Source organism: Bidens hawaiensis, unplaced genomic scaffold, assembly GCF_021521415.1.
Source record: "Bidens hawaiensis isolate Kalapana, Puna unplaced genomic scaffold, B.hawaiensis_p1.1 tig00003241_1, whole genome shotgun sequence".
Lineage (NCBI taxonomy): Eukaryota > Viridiplantae > Streptophyta > Magnoliopsida > Asterales > Asteraceae > Bidens > Bidens hawaiensis.
The window spans coordinates 379,548-400,904 of record NW_027491177.1 but is presented as its reverse complement, the minus strand read 5'-3'; the positions used below and the strand labels follow the sequence as shown (position 1 = coordinate 400,904).

Genomic DNA, 21,357 nt, shown 5'->3' with positions numbered 1-21,357 from the left:
TATATGTGAACGGTATGAATGATTGCTTGTCGGTACGTGAACGATCTTCGGATATTGCACGTACTGTCAAGTTATAGTTATGAATATGAATGCTATGTATAATGTATGAATGATTGCTTGTCGGTACGTGAACGATCTTCGGATATTGCACGTACTGTCAAGTTATAGTTATGAATATGAATGCTATGTATAATGTATGAATGATTGCTTGTCGGTACGTGAACGATCTTCGGATATTGCACGTGCTGTCAAGTTATAGTTATGAATATGAATGCTATGTATAATGTATGAATGATTGCTTGTCGGTATGTGAACGATCTTCGGATGTTGCACGTACTGCCAAGTTATGATTATGAATATGAATGTTATGTATGAACTATGAATGATACGTATGTATGTTATGAATGAATGTAAGGGATAGAAAGGTAGAAAAGGGACTGGACCCTAATAATATTCAAGGCAGAAAAGGGACCGGGCCCTTTAATAATCTCGAGGCAGAAAAGGGACTGGACCCTAATAATATCCAAGGCAGAAAAGGGACCGAGCCCTTTAATAATCTCGAGGCAGAAAAGGGACTGGACCTTAATAATATCCAAGGCAGATTAGGGACCGAGCCCTTTAATAATCTCGAGGCAGAAAAGGGACTGGACCCTAATGATATCCATGGCAGAAAAAGGGACCGGACCCTAATAATATCCGAGGCATAATAGAATAGAGTAAAGTAGAATTTGAATCATGAAAGTATGAATGAAAGTACGTATGTATGTATGTATGTATGTATGTAAAGTATGTTATGTTATTAACTAGAACTCACTCAGCGTAGCTGACTTTTAGTATGCACGCATGTGAGTAGAATGAGACAGTTCGCTTGAGAGGAACACGTGACATTGAATAAGAGGCTGGCATAGGAAGACGTTTATGTTTAATATTATGATATTTTGAAAGACAAGGTGTTTATTTTAAGGCAAGTTATGGATTAATGTAATGTTTATGAAAGTTTTTATATTTCGCGTATGTTATTAACTCTGATGAATTGAACTATGTTGATGAGTAAATCCAACGCCCAGATGTGAGGCACCGGTAACGTGGCCTTGCAACCTTTATATCCTATATCCTCCTCATGGCCTTTCATGAAATGGGGTATGGATATTGTAGGCAAGCTACCAAAAGCACCCGGTGGAAAAGTCTTTATGCTTGCTATGACTGACTACTTCTCCAAATGGATTGAGGCAGAAGCATTTGTACAAGTCCGATAAAGGGAAGTAATATCTTTTATTAAACGAAATATTATAACTAGATTTGGTATTCCTGCTGAAATTGTTTGTGACAATGGTTCCCAATTTATCGGGAATAGAACCACTAACTTTTGTGACAGTCGGGGCATCAAAATGATTACTTCCACTCCGGTTCATCCTCAAGCCAATGGTCAAGCAGAGTCTAGCAACAAAATCATCATCAACAATCTGAAGAAGAAGCTAGGATCCAAGAAGGGAAAATGGGCTGAAGAACTTCCATATGTTCCTTTGGGCAGACAGAACAACTCCAAAGAATGCAACAGGTCAAACACCCTTTTCACTGGTGTTTGGATCCGAAGTAGTAATTCCCACATAAATGGTGGTTCCTACTGCGAGAACGAGCATCCGTGATCCTCAAGCCAATGAGGAAATCCTTCTTGAAGACTTGGATACTATAGAAGAACTCAGAGACCTAGCCAAGATCGGGATGGCAACATATCAACAAAGGGTAGCTGGGGCATACAACAAAAATATCAGAATCAGAAGATTTCAAGAAGGAGATCTAGTATTAAGGAAAGCCTTCCAAAACACAACAAATCCAGCTGATGGGAAGCTAGCGCCCAAATGGGAAGGACCTTATCAGATTGAGTCGGAAGCAGGAAAGAGGGCATATCATTTGCTCACAATGGAAGGCAATAGACTACCAAAAGCATGGAATGCTATCCACCTAAAGAATTACTTTTTTCTAATCAGGATCCAGTATCCTGAGAGAATATATTATCCTTAAAGGATCAAGGATCCTAAAATCGGTAATATCTATCTGATTACTTATCTATTTTATATTCTTGTTATTGTAAGGATAATATATTCTTAACATTTATCTTTTCCAAGTTTTTAAGTAACAATGCAGATTTCAATAAGAGGTTCAATGTCTAAGAGGTTGGCCACCTCTCCTTTACATATAAGGTACTTTACTATTTCCCTTGGCCTTGCCCACGATTGGGTATGACCCCCGATGGTCATATCCCCTAAGGTTTAAAGGTTTTCACCTTTCTCACGATCGCCAGTTGCGCACGCTATCCGACGTATAGTTCGGGGCAGCGGGACCAGTACACGCTTAGTGGCTGACAATTTCGTTGTCTCCGGCTATATGGCGGATCCTACGAATAATGGTAGACGTACCATTTCCTAAGGTTTAAGGGTTTTCACCTCTTCTCAAGGGCCATATCGCCAGTTAACATCCGTATCTTTGGGCCAGTCCCCAGTTTGGGCTTGTCCCCAGTATTTGGGCTTGTCCCCAGTTTAACACCATATTACATGGGCTTGTCCCCATATTACACGGGCTTGTCCCCAGTTACACGAGCTTGTCCCCAGTTGCACGGGCTTGTCCCCAGTTATTATTTGGGCTTGTCCCCAGCTTGTTGGGTTTAATCCCAGTTAACATTATAAGTTGTTTGCAACAGAGTTTCTAAGTTCATTATGAAGATCAAGACTTATGGATTCAAAATCCTTAAATTGCTTCTACCAGGATCACAGAAGGATCATTACTGATGGTAACCTAGGTCTAATTAGACCTTACGGTATGATTTCAGTTTATCGGTTTACACTTATTTGATTTCAGTTTATATCTTTATAGATATAAGGAATCATTATTCTCAATCTATTTTTATAAGGATTTAAGATCCTGGTTGATTTTTGCAAGGATATTTTATCCTAAAAACTTTTTACTAAAGAATATTTCTCAAAACTTTCAACAAGTCTAAAGCTATATTAAACAAACTTTCAAAATAACAAGTAACAAGCGAATAGTCAAAAGTTTTCAATTATTATTAAACATAAGTCACCTGGACTTAACTAAAAGTTTTAACCCGGACTTCACCGTTCAAAATATAGACCATCTATCCTGGTTAAACATGTGTTACTAGCTGTTAATGATTTGCAGGAAGAATAAGAGGTTTCGGGTATATAGCCAGAAGGGAAGTTCCCAAGGAAACTCTTTAGATATTTGATAATTATATCTAGCTTGTCAAATCTCATATGTTTTTGCAGGAAGTTTGATTTCAAAGGCAAAATGACAGCTGTGATCTTATCACAACCGCCATTTTGGGGGCAATTGTTAGGGCACGGAAATTGACACTGTGGATACGTTATCCTGACATATGTTCTTGGATCAGTTATCCTTAGACAGATCCTGTCAGGATCAGTGGTCCTCAGTACTTGGTATTATTAACAATTGTTTCTTGTGTGTAGGTTGTTATTTAATAAGTATAACGGCTCCAAGACTTATTCCACCGGATATCTCGCTATTGGACTTGTCAAACACGTGGTCAAATGGCTGTAACACGTTTAGTGGAAGAAGTGGAGGATATGTTATTCTTGAAGACATGTCTGGATCAATTATCCTTCTAAAGAGTTCCAGAGCTATGTCAGGATCATGGATCCTCGGTATTTGGTGCTGTTAACGGTTGTTTCTTATATGAAGGCTGATATTTATCAAGTGTAACGGCTCAAGGACGTGGTCTACATAATATTATGCTACAAGGCACCTCCAACACGTGGTCAATGGTAAAGATTAAGTTGGTGGGAGTAGTGCCATAAAAATAGGAGTTAGTTAGCATTTATTTTTATTTATATTGAGATATGATCAAAATAGGTCACTACACACTCATTAGCTGCAGATTTTCACAAACACTCTCTATAGAACTCTCTCTAGCAGCTAGTTCACACACTTAGATATTCTTTGTAATCTTTAATCATATCTCCACCTTTGTAACCCGATTTTTACCATTAATAAACTTGACGGTGATAGTTTTCACCGCCCGGGGGTTTTTTGTGCCGGTGATTACTATATTCACGCACTATCCGACCAAAGGTTACCTCGTTGATCCTTGACCGAAGTGATTCGATCAAAGATTACCTTGTTAAGTTTTGACCGAAGTGAGATTATCGTATTCAAGTGTTTTTTCCCTCGTAATCATATCACGGTGTTCATCTCAATTTCGTTCATATCTTCGCTGTGTTCATCAAGATTTCATATATACATCGTTGTTATCATTTTAGCACTAAACCTCACATAATAGATTTGGATACTTGATCCTTAGCAGATTTTTGTCCAAAACACCATATTACAGGGAGTAAAGTCAGTAGACATTAAAAAAACATAGCCGTTTAAAAAATTATTAAAAAATATATTCATATTTAAACTTTTTATAAACAATCATGAGGTTATAATACCTCATAAACCGGCCAGTATAATAAAATCTTAGCTTTAAACCCAAGTTATATCTTTCACTTTTAACACCGTCTAACTTGTATACTAGGGAAAAACATGTCAATAAACATAATAAATTTAAACAACAAATTCAAGCAACACAAAACTTCTTCAAACTTTCGAACCAAAATGTTAGCCATTTACATGTTCTAGATATTAAAAGTTAAAAGTTACAATAAGTTAATGTACCTCGAACAACCAAAAAAATCAACATAAGACATAAACATGTTCTTTCATATTAAACCATCATCAACTTCATCAAACATTCTACCAAAAGAAACTCATTTTGCTTCACCACCTGAAAATATAATAAAATAATAGTATCCAAATTAAATATATTTAATAATGAGTAACATTTGAACATTAATAAAGTTGTTTTTATTAAATTGTTGTTTTTATTAAAACAAAATAACATACAACAACAAACAAAGTAAAATGACAACATAAAACATTTTTATAACTTAAACCATTAAACCGAAAATATATATCAATAAAAACCTTTTTGGTCGTAATTGTATAAATAACAAATTTGATACTCTTTTAGACAACCCGTTTTGAAATATTTCAAAATAGTTACAAAATATTAAAAAAAATGAAATTAGTCAACTTCAAAATTATTATTTTTTTTTTAATTTTTTACCAATCTTGCAACAAACTTTTAAATCAATGACATTAATATTTTGTTAAACTTGCAAAACATAAAAACGTTTTACAATAAATGAATTTTCAAATAAATTTGGAAAGATTAAAAAACTTTATGTTGAATTTAAAAATATTTAAAGGTGAAAAAATATGATACAAAATATATATACCATATATACACGTATTTTAATAAAAAAAATATATTAAAAACGTGAAAATTAATTGTTATATTTAAATGAGAATATTATTAAAGACATTACCAACGAACGTATATGAATATACCGTAAAAACAGAAAATGTAATAGACACGTATTTAAGAAATTGACATTTTATGTTGAGTATATATTTGGAAAATGAATTAAATTAGAATATATTAAATGGCTATTTAAGTTATAAATCTGTTTATCAAAATTTCTGGAACTATCAAAACTAATAGTCGGTTAACAATATTAAATGAAGTTATTAACTTTAAAAATTTTAGAAAACACCGAACCACATAGTCAATTCCAAAAATAAATAAATTATACTCAACTTATTTATTTGATATTTGAATTATTAATTTGAATACACGTAAAAAATAATAATTACAAATAATGACTTTCAACTTTGTTATATGATTTGGTTAAATTATAATATAATAAATTTTTATTTAAGTTATAAATCTGTTTACCAAAATTGTTAAACGAAATTTGTTATAGTCAAAGATCCTAAATACAAAAAATATTACAAAAACCATTAAATTATTACTTTTCTTAGGCGATCCATAATTAATATTATTTTATTACAGTCTTTGAAATTTGCATTCAATTTTGTTACAAACTCATTATCATTAGTTGTGACATTTATGTCTAATTATAAATTAGTCAAACGTATAAGATAGAAAGACCGTGGAGATTGGAAACTAATAAACATAATAATATTGACAATGGAAACAAAAATTTTCCATAACCAATTGTAATATATCTTATTTTAGAATTTAATTTCAAATAATATTTCGAATTTTTATAGTGCATTAATTATTAAACATTTTCCATAACCAAATGATGACATTCATTAGCATTAATTGTGACATTTATGTCTCACTATGTGTGAAAATTAGGAAATACTCAAAACTTAGGAATTTGAAGTTTGTGTTGGTAATTTTAGACATTATGAATGTGTGTTTAATCAGCCATTTAAAAAGTTCAACTTAAAGTTAAATTGAACTTCTTTAATGTTTGACCAGACAATTTAAAAATGTTTGACCAACTTAAACGTTTAACCAGCAATTAAATAAAAAAATCAACTTTAATTTAAATTTGGAAATTTAAACTTTTTAATCAAGTCGTTTAACTTACAAACTTAAACGTTTGACCAGCAATTAAATAAAAAAATCAACTTTAATTTAAATTTGGAAATTTAAACTTTTTAAATCAAATCGTTTGGAAATTTAAACTTTTTAAATTAAATCGTTTAACTTACCAACTTAAACGTTTGACCAGCAATTAAATAAAAAAATCAACTTTAATTTAAATTTGGAAATTTAAACTTTTTAAATCAAATCGTTTGGAAATTTAAAATTTTTAAATCAAATCGTTTAACTTAACAACTTAAACGTTTGACCAGCAATTAAATAAAAAAATCAACTTTAATTTAAATTTGGAAATTTAAACTTTTTAAATCAAATCGTTTTAGAAAATAATAAATTGTAATGATGGTAAGTTTAGACGTTTTGGAATATTGACTTACCATTTACAAATTTCAAATTTAACTTAAATTTGGAATTTAAAATTCGAAATTGTAATCGTTTTAGAAATAACAATTAAAATAAATATAAAACCATATCGGAAAACCTTACCGGAAAAAGATATTACCTTGCCGGACAACCCAATATTCACCTACAACAAAGCCAAACCAAACACCATCAACAATGAACAAAAGTGGATGGACTCTTAATCTTGGATTTATCATTAATTAAAAAAACAAAATTGCCTCACAAAGATATTACCTTGCTCGATTTTTCTTACGCGACATTTCAATTAATGCTCAATTAGCCATGTACAGCCGCCGTAAAACACCACCGAAGCACCACCACCACCTAGGGTTTCCAAAGAGAATCCAAAAGCAGTAGATAGGTCGGTCGCGTACAGCCGCCGGAAAACACCGCCGGACCACCACTGCCACCTAGGGTTTCCAAATAGAACCCGACACAGTAGGTTAGCCGGAAAACACAACCAGACAACCACCGCAACCTAGGATTTCTAAATAGAACCCGAAAACTGTAGGGCGGTTGCGTACACTCGCCGGAAAACACCACTGGATCACCACCGCCACTTACGGTTACCAGATAGAACCCGGCAGCAATAGGTTAGCCGGAAAACACAACCGGACGACCACGGCCACTTAGGGTTTCCATAAAGACCCCGGTAGCAACATGTGGGATACCAAAGATGGAGTCGGCAGTGGATTGAATAAGAGAGGACGTGGTAAATAGTAAATGGTGTATGTGGTTTATTTTGAGAGAGAGAGAGAGAGAGAGAGAGAGAAATTAAAATGATGGTGGAAAATTCTAAGGTTTAAATGGTGTGTGAGATGACACATGGCAGCATATTAGAGAGTCTTAGAATGGAAATAAGATGACATAGAGGCCTAGGTGGACACCCTAATAGAAAGACATGTGACAAAATTGTATTGCTTTAATAGTATTTAAAGATGTTACAGAGTAACTACTTTATATAAACATTATCAATATATTTCGATGTCAACAAACTACACCTACATTATAATGAGTAATGATTAAAAAATATATTTTTTAGGAACAATCATTAGGTTATAATACCTTATACACCGGCCAGTATCAGAATACCGTAGCTTCAAACACAAGTTACATATCTCACTTTTAACACCAATTAAGTTTCTTACAGAACAACTACTTTATATCTTTTAAGCACTTTGTATTTTTTTTACAATCTACAAAATCTGATTTTTTTCTTTTTCTTTCCTAAAGCTATTATCCATCTCCATTATCAGCTAAAATGCTTTCTCAACGACTCAACTAACATGCTTTCTTTACTTTATTTCTTTTAAACACCTTCTTACCTCCTGTCAAGGCTTTCTCTGTTCATACCTTTCGTTACATTTATCAACTCCGTTATGCAAGAAAAGAAAAAAGGTGTTTAACGAAATAATCATGTCAGCTTGTTGGTGCATTTGGGAGGCGAGAAACGAAGGCATCTTTTCCAACAAGATTTGGTCACCCTCCAAACAAGGCTGGCTCGTGGGCCAGCGAAAACAAGTTAGAGCTTAAGGTCACATTAAATTAAGGTCTCCAAGTCCAAAAAACACTACATATAGATACTTTATAATAGAGTATATTCAAAGTACTACATTGGGGTGGTTGTAGGCTTGGTAGTTATTAAATTATAGGTCATGAATTCAAAATTTGTAATAAGCAATTTTTTTTCTTAATAATTATCATGAAAATGTCACAAAATCGTATTTCGATTTAAACCTCTACATTCATTGAGCCAAAGTTGTGAAGAACGTTAATTTTAATTTCCAAGTGGTTGTTTGTTGGTTCAGGTCTCCTAACAACTTGCTAATTTGTGCCTTTTTTAAAAAAGGTAGACGTTTAAAAAAAAACTATTATGCATAAATTTTACATTAGTTAGGTATTTATCTATATGCTTCATTGCAAACTTTTTACAGTGTGAATAATTCAAAAAACAAGCATATCACCAGTAGATAAATAACCATCATAAACCATCTAAAAGTTCGTTCATTAAACCACCAGTATAACCATATTTACATCTATATCCAAAATTTCATACCCAAAATTAAAACCAAAATAAAATCTAGTTTCTAAATCTTCATCAAAGAAACTGCTAACATCATCTAACTGTGACCCACCCACTTGAAACAGACCAATCAGGCACCTCCACCTCCACCGTCGTCAACTGCCGCAATCTACTCGCAGCCGACACCCGTGTCTCCACCTCATTCCAAGAATTCAATTCAAATTCCAATTCCAATTTCGACGACCAAAACGGCGTCACCGAAACCACTTGCTCAGTATCCATCTCCCAGTCCGGAAAATCAAACGGATTTCTCGGAGAGCTTAAACAAACCCGATCCTCACCATCGATAAACGGATGCTTCAAAAGCATCTCAGCCGTCCATCTTTCACACCTCTCTTTTACAAAACATTTGCCCAAAAAATCTTTTCCCGCGTCCGATAATTTCCCGGGAATTTCTGGGGTTTCGGCGCCAACGCCAATTCTCATCAAAAGCGAACCGAAGTCCGTACACGTCCACGCTGGCTTACCCGTCAACATCTCGGACACCAAACACCCAACTGCCCAAACATCCGACGCTTGTTCCTGTTCCCCACCGACAACCGTCTCAGGCGCCATATAAAGCGGCGTACCTCGTACCCCAAATTAAACCCTTCAGCCGCCTTTTTCGCCAACCCGAAATCCGCAATTTTAACGTTGTCATCCGAACATAACAAAACATTCAGAAGCTTAATATCACAATGAACGAACCCCTTTTGATGAATAACCTGAAGCCCTTTTAACACCGACCTCGTATACCTCCTAACATCGGACTCCGAAAACCTTAAATTCTCCGAACTCTTCAATTTATCAGCCGAAGATCCACCGCAAGCGTACTCCAACGCGAGATTATACAACCTCTCACCGTTTTCGACTGTGTAACATTCTCCGTAACAATTAATAATCTCCGAACAGTCTTTAAACTCATCCAAGATCATAAACTCGTTCTTTAAAGAAGCCGAATGTGACACCGCACAAGACTTGACGCCACTAATGGCGGGAATTGTGAACTATGAGTTGTGGGTTTTGCTAGACTGACCTTTGCAAAGCTTCCATGGCCGATTGTTTGACCTCTGACGAACTCCATAGGCGTATGCATCATAATATTGTTTTCTCTACGGTTGTAAATAGTGAATGAATTGGGGAACAAGTAATAAAGAATTGGGTATATATAGGAGTTGTAATAATAAGTTTGGATTATATTATACTTATGTGAAATTGAAATTTAAAATTTGGAAACAGAAAGAGCGCGTGATAGTTATGCAAAGCGTGGGTGATATTATTTTTTCCGCGCTTAAAAAATATCTTTAATTTCTTTGATGGCAAAAGATACACCGTATCGACGGAAATTAGCCGAGTATAATTAATAATCATTAAAAGATCTTACTTTCCTAATTTAATTAATTTCACGTTTTAGTTTTTTACTTCGGAATATTATATTTTTGATATTTTATTTTGCATTAGAGATACATGTGAATGTAATCTATTATCAATATATGATGATTTATGTTATATACAAGTTGAAATCAAAATGCATTATTTGGATAGATGCAACTTAAATACATGAACTTTAACTAAGATAATCTGATAGACGTGTAAGCGCCTTTTCTTTTATCGTACATTTTAAAATAAAACGGTTATATTATATAATCGATTTGTTTTTATATATGCCAATTACCATATGTACTGTGATTTGTGCATTCTCTACTTATCATGCTTTAAATAGGATATGTAGAAATTTAGGAGAAAAATATTATATGTGTGTATTTATTAGAAATATATAGTCTTTAATTTATTTATTATGAAAAGAAAAGATATTGAAATATTTATCGAATCAAGTTTGATAAGAGACATATGTTTTTTTAAGAGAAGATGTCTCAGTTAAACCTAGGTAATAGAATATATTATTTGTATAAAGAATATTATAGTTGTAACATTTGTTTTAGAATAATGAAGTAAATTAGAGAAGTTATAGTGGCACTAAATGATTTATTTATGAATGCAAGAACATGGTTCAGACCTCAAAGTATCTTCGTGGGATCTCCAAGGGAACATTTCCTACTTGTCATAAACAAATCCCATCATGGTTTATAATGGTACTTGTTTTTTGTTTGTTTTTTTTCCTCTTTTATTTTGATGCCAATTGTCTTTTTTAACAAAAGAAATTAGATTTTCCAAATGGAAATTATTCCTTGTAAATTCATATATATATTTTAGAGATCTAATTACCTTAAATTGATTTTTCTTTATTAACGTTTGTATTTGTTCACACGAAAATCATAAGAAGGCATATGCAACACAAGTTGTTAGCTTTCCGAATATGTCGGGGCATTGTCTTCTTAGCATTACAAAGAGTGTGACCTAATGTTCAGTTTATGTATTGTTGAGTATATTCCGTAGTTTGATTTTATATCACGTTTTGTTTATTTTGGGACGTAACACAAAGTTCCTCTCCTCTCGTATTATATTATCAATTATTCACCTGATGTAAATACATTTTTTTACCGGTTATCAGTTGTAAATCACATCTATCACAATTTTTTCACTAAAGTTTAACATAATTTCATTTACAAATCTTGTCATAAATTATATGTTTGTCATGAGTTACGTTGCGGTTTTTTGCAACATTTTATTCATTTTGTGTCCTCATAAGGTCACACAGGGTATAGGGTTTATTTGCAACATATCTTGTTTATTGCAGCATTAGCGTTTGTTTTAGTGCTTATAAATCCTGCATAGATTTTCTGTATAAATTTGTTTGAAGTGAGCACATTCCATGTATTGTGAAAAATTTTCAATGTCACTAATACTATATTTTGTCCATGTTGGACAAGGTTTAGTCACTGAATCAATTTTAGATATCGCATAGAATACACTAGATCAATTATATTACTCATTATATCTTCTTTTGAGTTTAAAGTGTGAGGAACAACATTGAAAGATGAGAACAACTATTAGGATACTCGGTGCATTTCTGCAAAAATTCGTTGAGTGGGGGAATTTGGATATGAACCAAACATAAAATAATAAAATAATGTTTATAATAACATCATACCTAGTGAAATAAAGATAATTAATATAAAGTTGCGAGTAACTGCTTCGGTACCGATAGGGAATCTACCTTACGTAACTCATAATAGTAAAGTCATGATATTCCTAAAAGGATGTATCACGGCATGTGTTTTACAGTGATTGGAAACCATTAAAACGAGTATGATACCGGTTTCAATAATACCGACACCAGTGCTATGATGTTCGATTGGTATGGTTTGGTATGCCAGGATTCACTTGGTATCGTTCACGTTACTGAAAAGATGATTTATTATTTCAAACAAAACTCCTTTTTATAAATTTTATATCAACGCATTATGATTTTTGTATCACCATCGCGTATTTAGTTATTTTTAAACTAACAAAGGTAAGTTATTATTGAAAATAAACTATTGAAAAATTAGATGAGTTAGTGACATATTGTTTATAATATAAGGGGAGAAATTAAAACAAAAAGAAACAATTATGTTAATTTTTATCTACCCTTCGATAAACAGTATATCTTGTGAGATAATCTTTATTTGGTTTTATATCGCTTAAGCTAGATACTCCAATACCAGAAAAGAAAACTAAATAAATATGAATGACATGGATTATATTTATAAAGGTAATTTATACTATTACAACTAGCTATAGCAAATTAACAATAATAATTGTATATAACAAAATACTGATCATGTTGTCAAATAAGACAAAGAATGCATAGTGATGGCCTAGATGATTGGGTATGATTAAAAGAATAAAGATTGGAAAGTTATATATAAAGTCAATGATGCTGGGAGTATGTATGATGTAATAGATAAGTAAAGCATGTATGGGAAGATGAGATGCACGCAATATGGACGAACACAATAACCCATACATTACATAGCCGCACAAATAAAAAGTCTTCACTAAGATGCGTATCATACGTGAAGACTTCTGATTTCTGACATCGTAAATGAGGGCCTTCAATCCTTTATGCATTTAATCAATATTATACAAATGCAATTAATATTAATCTAAAGTTACAATATTTAAATCTTGTGGTTATATGTCTAACTCATGCTTAAAAATGTCTACATAGTTTGTAAGTTGTAACTCATATCTCATTGAAGAAATCTCGTCAGATTGTAAACGAGTCGACTTGAGCTAGTTAGCTAGGATTGTTAATTTACGAACCGAACTCGAGCCAAGTTTGGCTTGCTCGCTGCTTGCGTTAGTTAGCCCCAACTTTATTGTTTTAGATCAAATGCATTCAAACTTTTAAGCAAAAGTCACTACTAGAAAAAGAGATGTTTTTCTACAACCGAATTGTAGGAAAGTTGTTGGAAAAATTCAGTTTCTAACAATTTTCTAACAAAAAAGTTGTTGGAGAAACACATGCTTGAAAATCGTTTTCAATCGTTTTCCAACAACTTTTCTTACAAAATTGCTACAAAAACATGTGGTTGTAAATTTCCTACAACTTTCCTACAAAAACTATTCATAATGTTTATTAGATAATATTATAGCAAAGTTTGAGCTTATTTTTTTTGTTGGAAATCTGTTGGAACTACTTGTCGTAGGAAATTTGTATGAAGTTTTTGTGAGAAAATGACTTGTTTTCTAGTAGTGAGTCCTCTTTGTTATCCTGTTTATTTCATATCAATATCATTTCTTTCTTTTAACTTCTAAAATCCAACCAAGCTAAGAACAAATGAGCCGGTTTATACAGAATCAAGCAAATCAGTGTAACAACCATCACCCCTACCAATTGGCGATTTTCCAAAGATGAATGAGTGACTATGTGTGTGATTGGTTGGAACACCTTCAAGTAGTTTGGTACAGATGAAGCATCACCCCTACCAATTGACCAAGTTTTGGGTATTTTGGTAAAAAAAATGAGGTGTCTCAATGAAGTAACAAGATTTTTTTAAGGTTTTATAACGAGATTGCATTATTGTTCAATTTCAATAAAAAGAAACGGATGAACATATTTCACTTTGGTTTTCTACATTTTATGCCAACTGGACATCAAAAACACGTTTTGTATGTCAGTCTAATTACGTAGCACGTGTTCTCACGATTGGACAACATGTCATTACTATTACTATCCTTTATAAAACAGGCTTTGGTTATTCACACACCCTTTGACTTATTCACACACCCTTGGAACACATACGATCGTATGGGTCCTATACGATCGTATAGGACTTCAGCTTTTGTCAGATTCTAGCAGGCTTTGTCTGCTGTTCAGGACCATTCCATACGATAGTATGGATACTATACGATCATATGACTTGTTTTTTTTTTTTTTTTAACAATTTGCAACTTTTTAAAAAAGTTTTATATATTTGTTACAAACATATATATTATATTTGTAAATTCAGTATGGCATATCAACATAAAGTTTTATAATGCATAACTAGTTGTTTGTCCTGTTCGTTCGGCGCGAGACACGTATATTTAGAGGAAAAAATATGTAGCATAAACTGATAAACCTAATTTGCTAGATGAATACTATACCAATTCATACACAACATTCTTGGTGTAATTTTCTTGATATGATAAATAAATAGAATAACAAGATACAAAGAAGCAAAAGAAATACCAAATAACATCATAACTAAACTTCAAAGAAACATCCCTAATACATTAAAAAGAAATATCCCAAAAAATAATACAAGTCTTATACATGTATATCACGTTTGGTTTTAACATGCCCGGTTAAGTCATTCAATTTTTATTTGATTTTTTTGTTTTTTTTTTGTTTCCATACGATCGTATAGTATGACTCCCAGTCAAACTCCGTACACTGCATCTGCAGGTGTACTTTTTTTGTTTTTTTATTCCATACGATCGTATAGGTCCTATACGATCGTATAAAAGGTGTGTGAGTTTCTAGAAGGTGTGTATGAATAACATGACCCATAAAATATCACCCACAAAAACTTTCAATAAAAACAAAGAAGCTAAAATGACGTGCAAATCGTCATGTTTCACGTGAAAATAATAATAAAAAAAAGGAATTGTCAATCATCACTTATATTTTGATTTAAATGAACGAGTAACACCATGACCACTTATTGCTGTTACCACGGCCTAATAAGGCTAACATTGACCACCATCCCATCTACCACCATCAAAACCGTTGTTTTCGCCATCGTCACAGGCGACGCAATCTCTATCGCTGCCTCCACACCGTCATTGTCATTGCCTCTGTTAGGGTGTCCATCGCGGTGGCAAGGCCGGCCTAAAGGTATGGCAGGGCAGTCGACGGTTACAGGCCCGACACCCCGCTAGGCCCGAATTTTTATTTTTTTTTTCAAAAAAAAATTATATGTATTTTTATGAAAAAAAAAATATGTATAATCAATGTTATAACATAATTACATAACAACTAGTTTGGTGTAGTGATAAAGGGGTATGACTTATAAGCAAAATGTTGTGGGTTCTTGCATTGGCGGAGCCAGGAATTTTATCTTATGGGTTCGGGATTTTTCAGTGCTCGATTTTTTCCAGACGTCAAAGTTTTCAGACCCAGATATATCGGGTCGGGTCAAGTATTAGATAAATAAAATGCAATATCATTATTATAACAAAAGTATATCGTCAACGTTTAATAAAATACAAAGTCATATTATATATATATATATATATATATATATTACATATTATAATTGTTCGAAACGTGTTTTTATGTTTTGAAAACGATTCATATCATATTCAATCGTGACTTTAAAAAATAACTCATTTTCAATATATCAAAATGAAAGCATTATCCATAACATCATCACCCATCCGATTACTTAAATCATCACTCATCATTCATATTTATTTTTTATATTATTGTTATGTTTAGGAATGTTAATTGAGTATGGCTTATTGACCATTTTATGAATAACTTTGAGCTTTTTTTATAATCTATATACGAGTTATTATTTGTTCATATATGATGCTTGTTAGTAATTTTTATAGTTTTTTAAAGCTTTTCATTTTATAAAAAATATATTCATTTCTAAAAAAAAATTACTAAATTTTTCATATCCATGGTTTTGAACGTTTTATTTTGTAATGACAATGGTTCGCTCACTGAAAAAAGATGAGTTCGCTCGCTAATTCGATACTGTATGTTAGGTATAAAACCGAAAAAGACCGGGTCGGTCGAACCCGGAGGTCAACATGTGGCTCCGCCACTGGGTTCTTGTCTTTTTTGAGACATTTTAAGCTTATTTTTATACAAAATTTTTTACACAACTCAAATATTAATCAAGTAACCTCATTTAAAATTAAATTGTTTAAACCCAACAAAATGTTCCTTTTGCTTAAGGCAACAAAATTTTTTTTTTGCCTTTAGCCTATTTTTTTTCGCCTTTTCGAAGCCAACCCTGCGCGGTGACTAATACCCGTTGCAAGACGCCAAACATAAATATACCGTATAAAAAGAGTATACTATATATGAACCTTTTTTGTTACTTCTATCTATAAAACAACTAATCTCTTATGACGGTAGATTTAGTCTGGCCAATTTTGACCTGAATTAAACTTATGCTTTCTAATATTGACTTCGTTCCAACTCAAACTCGTCATCATTCAAACTCTTTTTGACCTGACACCTACTAAGCTTTATTAACCTGACATAACTAAAATGACTCAAAATCAAGCTTACTTAATTACAGTAATAAGTTATGACACACGATTAATCTAAGATTAATATTTATATCAATCTATTAAACGGCTCTTACGATTATTTACCTAGGCATAATGATCGAAAATTAATATCTTATGGCAGTAATTATTCGATGAACGTAATTACCTAGGTACTGTATGTAACATCCTAAAATTTTAATGTTGAATAAAGAAAGTTATGTTTAGTGATTTCGCGTTAATTATTGGATATCGAGTAAGGAGCGGATCATGGACTTAGATTAATTGAGATGGGTTAAATGAGAATGGGCCTTAGGTCCATGAGATTTAAGGGATATAAATATCCCCTAAAATCTAAAATATCTTTCATTTCACCATATTCTCTAACACTCCAAAACACACACCACACACCAACACCGCCGCCGGCCGAGAGAAGAACCGAGCCAGATCCGAGAGAGAGAGCGATTAGTTGTGATAACAAGTTAAACAAGATCCAAACAAGCTCAGAAAGGTATGATTCTTGATCTTTGAATTTTAAAGATCCAAGTTTTATAGTGTAGATACGACCGAAAATGGTCGGGAAGCGTAGTGGGTGATGTCGAACCTTAACAAGGGTGTTAAAATCGCCAAAATGCTCAATAAAAACCAAAACAGCGGCTGATCTGGGCAACTTCGCCTGCAACTGGGCAACTTCGCCTTCAAAGCGATAACTTCGCCTTCAAAGCGATAACTTCGCCTGAGGCCAAGTTTGCCTAATTGATAACTTCGCTTACGGCTAAGTTCGCCTGATGACAACTTCGCCTAGAGCTAAGTTCGCTTGAGGCTTAACTTCGCCTAAATCCAAGTTCGCCTGATGACAACTTCGCCTAAAGCTAAGTTCGCCTAAGGTTTAACTTCGCCTAAAGCTAAGTTCGCCTAAGGTTTAACTTCGCCTGTCACACCCGGCCCTGAGCGGCGGAAACAGCCGGGCGCGCGCGAGTGGGGATTGATAATTAAGCACGGGCCATTGCAAACATTCAAAGTAAGATTTTCATTGCGCATGAAAAGTTTAATACAAATACATTACATTGTTTAAAAATCACATAAAAACATCCAAGTATAAAAACTGTTGAAGATTTCCACGCCATATCCCTTTGCGCGGCGGGAACAACCACGCGCATCGAATGGATAGAACTAAAATCTTCCAAAAAGCTAGTTTTAGATGTTCAGCGTGAGGTGCTCTAAGTGTGACTCCATGCGCTACCTAGTTATCTCCTGAAAGACACGTAAAACATTTGAATCAGTATAAACTGAGTGAGTTCACAAGTTTTAGTAACTTGATAAATCGTATCGCGTCATAAACATAATAGCATCATTGAAACACATGCTTAGTAAAACAGTTCTGAAAACATAATCTGATAAAAATCGTTCCGCGGTTTACGCGCGAACATTTCTGGGAACTGTGCTCGTCTGTGTAAGTGGCGCTGCCACTACGAGCGAAACAAGTAATACCGTCCCGCGGGTTACGCGCGGACACATCTGAAAAACCGTGCTTGTCTGTGTAAGTGGCGCTGCCACTACGAGCGAATAATACCGTCCCGCGGGTTACGCGCAGACGTTGTGCCGGAAAACAAGGCGCTCGTCTGCGTAAGAGGAGCGACCTCTACGAGCGGGCTCAAACCCATAGTACTGCCCCATGACCATACTAGGCACTCGTCTGTGTAAGAGGTGCGACCCCTACGAGTGGGCGGATCAAACCAGCAGTCCCTACCCTTAGAGTTCCAATGGTAAAGTGATCACTTACTCGAATTCAGGCGCACATACATTGTAAACCAAAGATAACCGTTTGCATTGCTCATCATGAAACATAATTTAAACATAATCGTTTACATAACTTGTAAGTATACCATGATAAATCGTAATTTAAGTACGTGTCCCTCGCCCCGAAAACAGTTTAAAAATAGTGAAAACAGTGAAAATAGGGGCTGTGAGACTCACCTGTGGTTCTTGTTAAGGGATTAATCGAGATTCGGGTTTTCTTGGTGTTGGCCTTTGAATTGAAGGTCTAGAATACGATTAAGAAGTATATATATTAAGATCAAGAAATAGGAGAATATAAGGGTTGGAAGGTAGATCTCAAGGTTATATTCTCGGCTTACCTAGTAACAGGATCGGATGCTTGGGAGATGATTAGTGCAAGTTTGCAGTTCTTAAGAGAGAAGTTTGAAGTGTGTTTGGGTGATAACTTAGGTTACATATTTATAGTCAAACTCAAGTGAACACAATCCCTTGCTTTAGGGGATTGTAATCTTTTCATATCTAGGTGTAATGATGATAAAGTATGGAAATTATTATTATTTATTTAAAAGTGGAGTAGTGGATAAAAGATTTTGATTTGATTTGGTCAGGACATGCAGGTCTGGGGTTGGTGAGAATAGGGTGGCTGACAGTTGACTTTTCATGTTACAGTGTGCTTTTTCAGGTACTTTTGTCAGTGTACAGTAAAAAGTGGAAAATCTCTGAAACACGCTACTGTTTCCTTTTGGGCGGGAGTAATCTCCTTACGTCTGGAGAATAGACTGAGTGTTCTGTGCGTATCACTTTGTGCGCATAGCTTTCTGCGTGAAGGACATTTCTTTGCTGCGGGTAGGCACGTAACCTTCTCGCAGTTAGGGACATTGAGTTTCATTTGTAGATTCTCCAGGTGGTCTTGGTATTTCAACATAGTGATCAGTTATGTTGAAGTCAATTCCATCTTGGAGCTTCAGACAAACTAGCTCTCAATGTTCCCGCCATGCGGGGAGGTTAGTTCCCTTCCGCACGCGCATAAACGATTTAGGATGCACCCGCCTTAGCATCATGCGGGATGGTCAACCCATTAGACAACATAACGTTAAGGTACATGAAAACATAAAGCCAAAACATTCGCGCATGGCGCATATAACATATGCCCACGCTGGTTCTTAACATGGCGCGCTCGCGCAGGTCGCACATAACAAATGCACGCGCTGACTCTAATATGGCGCGCTCGCGCAGGGCGCACATAACAAATGCACGCGCTGACTAACATGGCGCGCTCGCGCAGGGCGCACATAACAAATGCACGCGCTGACTAACATGGCGCGCTCGCGCAAGGCGCATATAACATAATTACCTAATATTTAGGTTGATTACTTGGTTTAAGGGATTGGGAATTTACCGGGTGTCACATCGCCTAAAGCCAAGTTCGATTAGAAAATAAATTAAAAAAAAAACCTAGTGAAAAATGTGTTAAAACAGTTAATGTAAATAAAATTTTTCCAAGCTGACCTGGCAGCTCGATCCCAGCCAGGGGCTCTGCCCCTTGGACCCTGCTAGGGGCTGCCGCCCCTAGACCCCGCTGCCAGGGGCGCTGCCCCCGGACCCCCGTTCGTTGTGGGTAGTAGTTAAGACTAGAAAGATGATATGAGTAGTGATAGTTGTTTGATACGTATACTTGTTATACAGTCAGCCGTGCACAACTGAAGAAAGGGATTACGATTAACGGTGAACGTAACCGTGTTCAGGTGAGTTTCTAGCCCCATTCCTTGTTATGTTTTCGGGGCTGTGTGCATACTTGATGTGTTGATTAATACATTTATCCTAAGTGATAAGTGTATGCCATATGTGATATATGTGATATGAATGAATGATTGCTTGATGGTACGTGAACGATCTTCGGATATTGCACGTACTGTCAGGTTGTAACGCTAGGTATAAGGTAAGTATGTTATGTATGCTTATGTGTATGAATGTGATAAAGTTAATAAAAGAAGGAAATGATGGTTGTATGGTAACGAAGAGGGAATAGAACCCTACTAATATTCGAGAACTAGGGAACCGAACCCTACTAATATTCGAGGAAGGAGGGTACCGAGCCCTAATAATACTCGAGGTATGATGTATGGTTGTATGGTAACGTAGAGGGAATCGAACCCTACTAATATTCGAGAACTAGGGAACCGAACCCTACTAATATTCGAGGAAGGAGGGTACCGAGCCCTAATATTACTCGAGGTATGATGTATGGTTGCATGGTAACGAAGAGGGAATCGAACCCTACTAATATTCGAAAACTAGGGACCAGACCCTTATAATATCTGTGATGTTAGGGACCAGACCCTTATAATATCTGTGATGTTAGGGAATCGAACCCTTCTAATATTCGAAAACTAGGGACCAGACCCTTATAATATCTGTGATGTTAGGGACCAGACCCTTACAATATCTGTGATGTTAGGGACCAGACCCTTATAATATCTGTGATGTTAGGGAATCGAACCCTTCTAATATTCGAAAACTAGGGACCAGACCCTTATAATATCTGTGAGGTTATAGGACGAAAGGCTCTTTAAAACGTATGATTATGTATGTAAAGAAAGTATGAAGGTAAAAATGAAAGTAAAAGCACTTAGGTATGTATGAAAGAAAGTTAAGAAGTTAAGTATGAAATGTAAGAATGTATTGTATGATTATGTGATTAACCAGAACTCACTCAGCGTAGCTGACTTTTAGTATGCACGCAGGTGAGTAGGATGAGGCAGCTCGCTTGAGGAGACACGTGGCACTGAACAAGAGTCTGGCATCTGAAGACTTATGATGTTTTAATTTTAATGCTTTAATGTTGAAAGACAAAGGATGTTTTGAGACAAATTATGAATTATGTAATGTTTTATGAAAGTTTTATATTCCGCGTAAATGTTTTAATTAACTCTGATATTTAGAACTGTGTTTATGAGTA

The 21,357-nt window shown here is 34.7% G+C and overlaps 1 pseudogene; it reads right to left on the bottom strand.

Moving 5' to 3' along the window:
- Window positions 1-8,889: 8,889 nt before the first annotated feature.
- LOC143622683 (mitogen-activated protein kinase kinase kinase 20 pseudogene) lies at window positions 8,890-10,118 on the bottom strand (annotated as a pseudogene).
- Between the last annotated feature and the right edge of the window lie 11,239 nt (window positions 10,119-21,357).